This window comes from Cucurbita pepo, chromosome 16 (assembly GCF_057944985.1).
Source record: "Cucurbita pepo subsp. pepo isolate OVF chromosome 16, ASM5794498v1, whole genome shotgun sequence".
Lineage (NCBI taxonomy): Eukaryota > Viridiplantae > Streptophyta > Magnoliopsida > Cucurbitales > Cucurbitaceae > Cucurbita > Cucurbita pepo.
Genome location: NC_141813.1, coordinates 5,635,904 through 5,644,810, shown reverse-complemented (window position 1 = coordinate 5,644,810; position 8,907 = coordinate 5,635,904). Strand labels below are relative to the sequence as shown.

At 35.1% G+C, this 8,907-nt stretch overlaps 2 non-coding genes across 2 annotated transcripts; one reads left to right on the top strand and one right to left on the bottom strand.

The window, feature by feature from the left end:
• Positions 1–4,721: 4,721 nt before the first annotated feature.
• Positions 4,722–4,793, bottom strand: TRNAE-UUC (transfer RNA glutamic acid (anticodon UUC)). Its single transcript has one exon. It is a non-coding gene; the product is annotated as a tRNA-Glu (tRNA).
• Positions 4,794–7,978: 3,185 nt separating this feature from the next.
• Positions 7,979–8,050, top strand: TRNAC-GCA (transfer RNA cysteine (anticodon GCA)). Its single transcript has one exon. It is a non-coding gene; the product is annotated as a tRNA-Cys (tRNA).
• The last annotated feature ends 857 nt before the right edge of the window (positions 8,051–8,907 follow it).

The window sequence follows — 8,907 nt, the reverse complement described above, 5'->3', positions numbered from 1 at the left end:
ATATCCGACGGTTGAAATTTGAGTTCGAAGGATTTTGCTCGGATGGTCACGGTAGATTCTCTGATTCTAATTAGAGTGGCATTTCTGTAGTTATCCATTCTTCTAGGGGTATTTTGGTAATTTGCCACTTTCCGAATATTTTATTATTATTTTTCTCGAAAAATCCATAATTTTTCTACAAATTCCTCATCGCTTTTTGATCATTTTTCGCTTAATTTGAATCTTGAGATTCCTTCTAGATAAGGAATTACAAATCCGGAAAGATTCTTGATAATTGATAAAATGACTTTTTTGCCCTTTTCATTTACTTTTTCCTCTCCAATCCTTTTCAAAAGGCCTTTAACTCCTTGAAATCACTTGTTAGGGTACACGAGTGACTTGACTAAGTCCTTTGTTCTTACTTAATCCTTTAAGTTTTTTACCTTTCTATCCTTTGGGTCTTTCATGAGTGACTTATTCTTATGGGAGCTAATTTCCTTCATTTTTGGGGTGTTACATATACATATTCGTTACAAACACAAAATAAGAAGCAGACTCAAAAGAAGAACAAAAAAATACTAGATTAAAAATAGAAGTTAGTCCATAGCCCACACTCCAAAGTCCACTCATCCACGACCAACTCTTAGTTACTTGAAAAAAGATGATAAACATGGAGTGAGTAAAACTTAGTAAGTAGCCTACTAGAAGGTTTTTAATCGCGACCTTAAGCTAGGATATTACTTCTTGTTATGTTTTCAGGATCTTAGAACTTAGAGGTCATCGTGTTATGTATCATATATTGATCCTGAAAACCTTCCCCTAAAATAACCTTCAATTTTCTCCCCATGAACACATGAGTGGTGTCGTCATAATCATGTAATCCTACTGGTAAATCGTTGTGCAGGACATCTCGTTTAGCTGATGGGAAAGGTAGGCCTATCATAACATCCAGCTCATGATACATATTGCCGGACATCCTACCTAAAGAGGAATAGGGGCCTTTTAGTACACATCGTAATGCAGATAATGGTTACTTATGGGTATGGATCCTAGCAACTTATTTAGCATGTTATTCACATAGTTCTCGGTACTTGGTACATGGATTATTGATGAACCTAGGTTTATACATAATGTCATCGGTTAGGCTTTAGGAGTTGAGGTTTTTGCTTAGGAAAACATTAGAGGGTAACCTAACGTGGACTAATTCGTGTGAAAACCTACTAGCACTTTGAGGACCTCTTTCCTTCACCAAACTTATGGTAAACTTATTTAGAAGGTGCAGGAACAAGTTTGGAAATGAATAGTGGACTATAGTTCTCGAATTCGAGGTAAACCCATGAACACGATACCCCAAAAGAAAAAACTTGTATCTCTCGATTGGGTACTCGATTAAGCTTGCTTCTTGCCCCTAATAGTCTACCCTAATTCATAATTTATAGACGGATTTTCCACTACCATTGAAACGTCTAGAATTTCTATAATTTCATTCTTTATTTTTCTGAATCTTCTGCCAGAAAAGTCTTCTCCGATCAGAGCCTTCCTTTTTTAAGCACCTTGTAATTCTTATTCTATAAAAAATTTAATGATTCGGGAAGTTAATAAAAATTAGAAAAAAGTACCATTTTCTTAATGTTTTTTCAATTTTACTTGTTCTTTGCTTCTAGATACAACCTAGTAGGGATTATACACTGTCTCTTATTGGAGACCTTGAGTGTTGCAAATTCTCCTCTCCTTTGAAAACTTTCGGTCATCGAAAGTGCTTATTCTAAAATAGGTCAGGGTACAAGGTTCTTATTTGCCTTTTGTTTCCCAAGTGGATTCTTCTACTCTATGATTCTTCCATAGGACCTTAACGAGAGAGATTTCCTTGTTTCTCAATCATTTGACTTTCTTGTCTATTATTTGAATCGGGTCTTCTTTATATGTTAGGTCATCTCTCAAGAAGAGAGTTTCATGAGCTAGTACGTGCGAACGATCTAGTGTATACTTCCGTAGTATGGATACATGAAAGATATTATGTACTGCAGACAAGTTTGGGCATTGCCTGATTCTATGGGCCACAGATCCAATCCTTTCTAATATCTCAAAGGGACGGATAAACCTAGGGCTTAGCTTCCCCTTTTCACCCTACCTACAATTCCATGTCCTTGCGCCTTAGGTCTGCATAGCTTTTCTCTCGGCTTTTTGCGGTCTGTATCCTAGCTTTAATCTTCTGGACTGCGGCGTTGGTAATTTGCACCAGCTCTAGCCCAATAGTTGTCGTTTGCCCCCCTTCTTTCGAAAAGATAGGGGATCGAAATCTTCGTCCATAAAGAACCTCGTATGTGGCCATTTTTATGGTGGCTTGGCAAGTATTATTATAAGCGAATTTCATAAGGGGTAGGTACTTATCCTAGCTTCCTGCAAAATCCATCACATATACCCTCAACATGTCTTCCAATATTTACTTGAGCATTTCTGTTTGACCATCTATTTATGGGTGGAATGTCATACTATAACTGCGTACCCAATGCCTTTTGTTGAATTTTCCAGAAGCGAGATTTAAATCTGGCATCTCGGTCTAATACTATTGCCTTTTGTTGAATTTCCAGAAGTGTACCCAATACGTTTACTGATGAATATTCATTTTTAATGTTAGCAAGAGTAGCTTAGTTGGGAGATTGTTAGACTGAAGATTTGAAGGTCACACGTGTTTTATCCACATTCAACGCACCTAATACAAGTTTATTACCTGACTATACAATCTAAAAACATAACTTGCTTATTCAATCTAAAATTAGTGATTATTTCTTTTTTAAACATAATGAATTAGGGGAAATACCTTTACTTATGAATTTTCATTTTTAATATTAGCGGGGATAGCTCTGTTGGGAGAGCGTCAGACTGAAGATTTGAAGGTCGTGTTTGATCTCCACGTTCACCGCAACTGATTCTAGTTGCATAACCCGACTATTCAATCTAAAATTAGTCATTATTCCTTTCTGAAATCTCAATGAATTATCAGAAATACCTAACGTGTTCTAGTTCACCGCACCTTATACAAGTTGGATAACTTGAATATCTTATTAAAAATTAGTGATTATTTCTATTTAAAATTTCAATGAAGTAGCGAAAATACCTTTACTGATGAATTTTCATTTCTAAGAGTAGTGTGGATAGTTCAGTTGAGAGAGCGTTAGATTGAAGATTTGAAGGTCTCGTGTTTGATCCACGTTCACCACACATGGTTCACGTTGCACAATTTGACTATTCAATCTAAAATTAGTGATCATTTCTTTCTAAAATTTAAATTAATTAGCGAAAATATCTTTACTTAAAAACTTTCATTTTTAATGTTAGCACGGATAGCTCAGTTTAGAGAGCGTCATATTTAAGATTTGAAGGTCACGTGTTCGATCTCCATGTTCACCGCACCTGTTTCTATTTGCATGACCTAACTATTCAATACAAAAATTAGTCATTATTTCTTTTGAAATCTCAATGAATCAGCGAAAATATCTTTACTGATGAATTTTCATATCTAATGATTGCGGGGATAGCTCAGTTGGGAGAGCGTCAGACTGAAGATCCGAAGGTCAGTCGATCCACGTTCACCGCACTTGGTTCACATTGCATAATTTGACTATTCTTTCCAAAATTAGTGATTATTTATGTTTAAAATATAATGAATTAGTGGAAATACCGTTTTTTATCCAACTGGCATAGGTTGACTAAGTTGCATAACTTGCCTATTCAATCTAAAACTTGTGATTATTAATTTTTTATGTTATCTGGGATGGCTTAGTTGGGAGAGCATTAGATTGAATATTGGAGGTCTTGGTTCGATCTGCATTCATTGCACCTTATAGTTTAGTTGATTATTATTTCTTTTTAAAATATAATGAATTATTGGAAATAGCTTTACTTATGAATTTTTATTTTTAATGTTAGCAGGGATAGCTCAGAAGGTCACGTGTTTAATCTCCACATTCACCGCACCTGTAACTATTCAACTGGATTATCACATTAACAATTTGAATCAAATAAAGTGACATTAACTATTTGAATCACCTCAACCCCACTTGTTGAACTTGACCAAATGTCTATAACATAACACTAAAATGGTAAACATCAAACATCAAACATCAAACATTAAACATTAAACATCAGGTGTTTGATTGGCAACCCATCCAAAGGATTGTCGATTGCATCGATTGGATCAATAGTCTTCCCATGAGTTTATGGTGCATGACCCATTTTTTATAGCATTCACCTTCGAGCGCCACCATAGTTTTGCATCGTCCATGAGATGCATTGCGACCAACGTAACTCTTAGGTCCTATGAGCAAGTAACAGTAACCTTCAAGTATTGTTCTACGTAAAAAATAAAGCTTTTTAATTCCTTAGCATCCCGGTTTACATTTAAGGGGTTGTGTTCTTGGATTTTAAGTTTGTTAAGCCCACATGAACTTGGCTTGAGGTGTGGTTCTCTACAGCCCAACTTGTCAAACTCACTCGAGTGCTCATCTCAACCATGACGTCGTTCAACAAGGGAGACCTCTAAAACGACTGGATTATCGCATTAACCATTTGAATCACCTGCTCATCTCAACCATGATGTCGTTCAACAAGAGAGACCTCGAAAACGACTGGATTATCGCATTAACCATTTGAAATTGAACAAAATATCTATAACATAACTCTGACAAAGGTACGAAGTTCATGATAGAAACTGTAAAATAAAATGAAATAAGAAAATAACATTCCATTGCCGGGAATCGAACCCAGGTCTCCTAGGTGAAAGCCAAATATCCTAACCGCTGGACGACAATGGATTTTTGGTGTAGATGTCCTGAAGTCTTTTGTCAGATCGCTGAAGAGTTTTTGCATGATCTTTTGCTTAGTGTCTAACTCTTCGACACGTCCTTCCCTATGTGTGTTAGAGTTCTCAGGGCTACCGCGACGTTTCGAGCTGTTCGATTGTGTTGCTCTTTCTTCAAAAGAGTCAATATCAAATGTTAGGTCTTTGATTGGCAACCCATCCAGGGGAGCGTCGATTGCATCGATTCCATCAACGATCTTCCCATGAGTTTATGGTGCATGACCCATTTTTTATACCATTCACCTTCGAGCACTACCATAGTTTTGCTTCGTCCATGAGATGCATTGTGGCTAATGTAACTCCCAGGTCATATGAGAAAGTTCCTGTAGCCCTCAACTCTCAGGTCGTATAATAGAGTTCTTAGAGCTACCACGACATTTCGAGGTGTTCGATCGTGTGGCTTTTTCTTCAAAAGAGTCAACATCAAACGTCAGGTCTTTAATTTGCAACCCATCAAGGGGAGCATCGATTGCATCGATTCCCTCAACGGTCTTCCCATGAGTTTATGGTGCATGACCCATTTTTTATATCATCCACCTTCGAGCGCTACCGTCCTTGAGATGCATTGTGGCCAACGTAACTCTTAGGTCCTATGAGCAAGTTCCTGTAACCTTCAAGTAGTGTTCAACGTCAAAAATAAAGTTTTTTTTAATTCCTTAGCATCCTGGTTCCCATTTAAGGGTTTGTGTTTTTGGATTTTCAGTTTGTTAAGCCCAACATGAGCTTGGCTTGGGGTGTGGTTCTCTACGACCCTCCTTGTCAAACTCACTCTGGTGCTCATTTCAGTCATCTCAGCGATGATGGCATTCAACAAATGAGACCTTGAAAATGACCGAATTATCACATTAACCATTTGAATGACCTCAACCTCACTTGTTGAAATTGAACCAAATATCTATGACATAACACTATTAAAGGTTCAAAGTTCATAAAAGTCTTTTTAATCTAAGGTACTATTGAACTTGACCATTATAGTATCTCTCAAATCAAGTTCATAAAAGTCTTTTGAATTTAAGATACTATTGAACTCACCCATTATTGTGCTTCTCAAACCTAGGTAAAGTTTAAATATAATTGGTGACAAAAGATGAAACTATAAAATAAAAGAAATAAGAAAATAAAATTTCATTGTTGAGAATCAAACTCGGGTCTCCTCGATGAAAGCCAGATTTTCTGTGTAATGTCTTCGACACGTTTTTTTTATGTGTGTGATAGAGTTCTCAGAGATACCGCCACGTTTCTTGTTGTTCGATCACGTGACTCTTTCTTCAAAAGAGTCAACATCAAACATTAGGTCTTTGATTGGAAACCCATACAGGGGAGCGTCGATTGCTTCAATTCTATCAATGGTCTTCCAATAATTTTTTGGTGCGTGACCAGTTTTTTATACAATTCACCTTCAAGCGCCACCATAGTTTTGCATCGTCCATGAGATGCATTGTGGGCCGATGTAACTCTCAGGTCCTCTGAGAAAGTTCCTATAGTCTTGAAGTATAATATCAAAACATATTAACGTATTTGATATGTTAAATATTAAAATAATTGATGTGTATCATAAACATTAAATAAAAATATATATTTGAAATTTGAATGATATTCATATTAATTAAACATATATTATGATATTCTACCACATTTTAATATTATTTAAATAAGATATTATATCTTAATGTATTAGGAATTCAAATATATAATTTGACAAAAATAATCACAAGTTCACCGTAAATAGAACCCTATGGTTAAGTCAAAAAGTATCAAACACTAAATACTGTGACATTTTAGGTGATATTTTGTAGAGGAAACTGATAAGGTCTCCAAAGAGCAGAAATTCTGACATTTTAGGTTAACAACATGGTGAAAAAAAACTAGAAATTCTGATACCAGTAATTAACTACAAATCTTTGAATAAGGCTTTAGAATAAATAAGATATCCAATCCAAAACCAAAATGATTTGATAAAAAGAATTTAGAGTCAAATGTTTTTATAAAATTCGACATGAAATTGGGATTTCGAAAAATTCTAATTTCTTAAAAGGACAAATATAAAATAGCATTTAATGTCCAATTAGAAAATATGAGGGGAACGTCATGTCATTTAGGCTAAAAAACGCTCCATCAGAGTTTCAGAAGATTATGAATGATATTTTCAATCCTTTCAAAAAAATTCGATAGTTTATATTGATGATGTGTTGATATTTTCTAAAACCATTAAGATCAACACTTTAAACATCTACATACATTCATTAATATAATCAAAAGAAATCAGCTAGCTGTGTCCATACCTAGTTGTGTCCATACCCAAAATCAAATAATATCAAACTCAGATCCGTTTTCTTGGATTTTAAATTTATCTATAATCTTGTTTCAAACAAAAAATAATTTTGCTAGATAGAAGTAAATTTTGTTGTGGTTTGATTTAAAATTCTACCTATAAAAGAAGTTGAAAACATCTTGGGAGATTACCTATGGGTGAGTTTCTAACAAAGTCTCTCTTCTCTCCTCTGTCTTCTTAAACTCATACTAATCCAACATGGACTCAAAAGTTCAATTACCTATAAAAGAAGTTGAAAACACCTTGTGAAAGTCTGTAAGCATACTACGACCTCTAGCTTTGCAAAATCCAGCGTTGTTGACGCTTATCAAAATCGCTGCCAAAATAAAGTTTAACGAGTGGTTCTATGGTGTAGTGGTTAGCACTTTCGACTTTGAATCTAACGACCTGTGTTTAATTCCCGATAGGTAATCCACCAATTTATACAAAATTTGTCCATAGTCGATTCGGTAGGGTCACTTTTGGACCGATAATCTGTAGAAGGGGTCACTAAGATTGAGATCATACAAAATGGGACCATAGCTCAATGTTAGAGCATTTAATTGCAGATCAAGAGGTCACCAATTCGAACCTAGTTGGGCCCTTCTATCTAGGATAGAAATTTGTTACACTTTTTGGACCGACACTATGTCTACGGGGTCACTAAGGTTAAAATCCTACAAAATGGATCCATGGCTCAGTGGTAGAGAATTTGACCGGTCACCCGTTTGAACTTGGTTGGGCCCTTTTATTTTGGACAGACACTTTTTACACTTTTGGATTGACACTCTGTAGAATGAGTCACTAAAGTTGAAATCATGCAAAATGGGTCCATAGCTCAGTGGTAGAGCATTTGACTGCAGATTAAGAGGTCACTAGTTCAAATCTGGTTCGGCCCTTTTATTTTGGACAGACACTTTGTTCGATTTACTCCCGACCACCGAGTGTCTAAAGGGAAAAGAAATAAGAATAATTACCGATTCCATGTACATTAAGAAAAGAGTGTGGTATCCAAGCACCCACTATGAACATGGTTAAAAACTTACAATTAGTCAACTTTGTACTCACTCCATGTTTTCCATATCTTTCATTAAGCACCCACTATGAACATGGTTAAAAACTTACAATTAGTCAACTTTGTACTCACTCCATGTTTTCCATATCTTTCATTAAGCACCCACTATGAACATGGTTAAAAACTTACAATTAGTCAACACCAACTATTTTTTATGTTTTAAAATTATTTTTTTCAACATTTCCCTTATTTTGTACAAATTATTTTTTTCAACATTTCCCTTATTTTGTACTATGAACCTATAAACTCTATTTCGAATATAATGTAAATATATATGTTTATTATATTTGAATTCTTTTTTTATTTCGAGAAAATATTTTACTTTGTTTTCAACCTGTTTTAACTTGCAATCCGTGCCTCGAGAACCCACCGAAAATGGGTCATGACTCCCTTTTTGTTTTCACTTACTCCTCCTAGATCTATAAAAAGTCTCCTATTTTTATTCATTTTCTCTTTTCTTAAATATCAAAATCTTAAATAAAAAGGAAGAGCTCTCTAAAATATTCTTCTTTGCCAGTAATTTCACATAATTTAACATTTTAAAAATCGGTAAATTAAAAAATCCTACATTGATATATTCGTAATTTCATGTAGTCTTCTAAGTTTGCCGGCGACATTGTTTGTTGTCGAGCTTGATAATGTGAGTTTGTAACCCATCTGTTAGGGTTCTTAGAATGATTC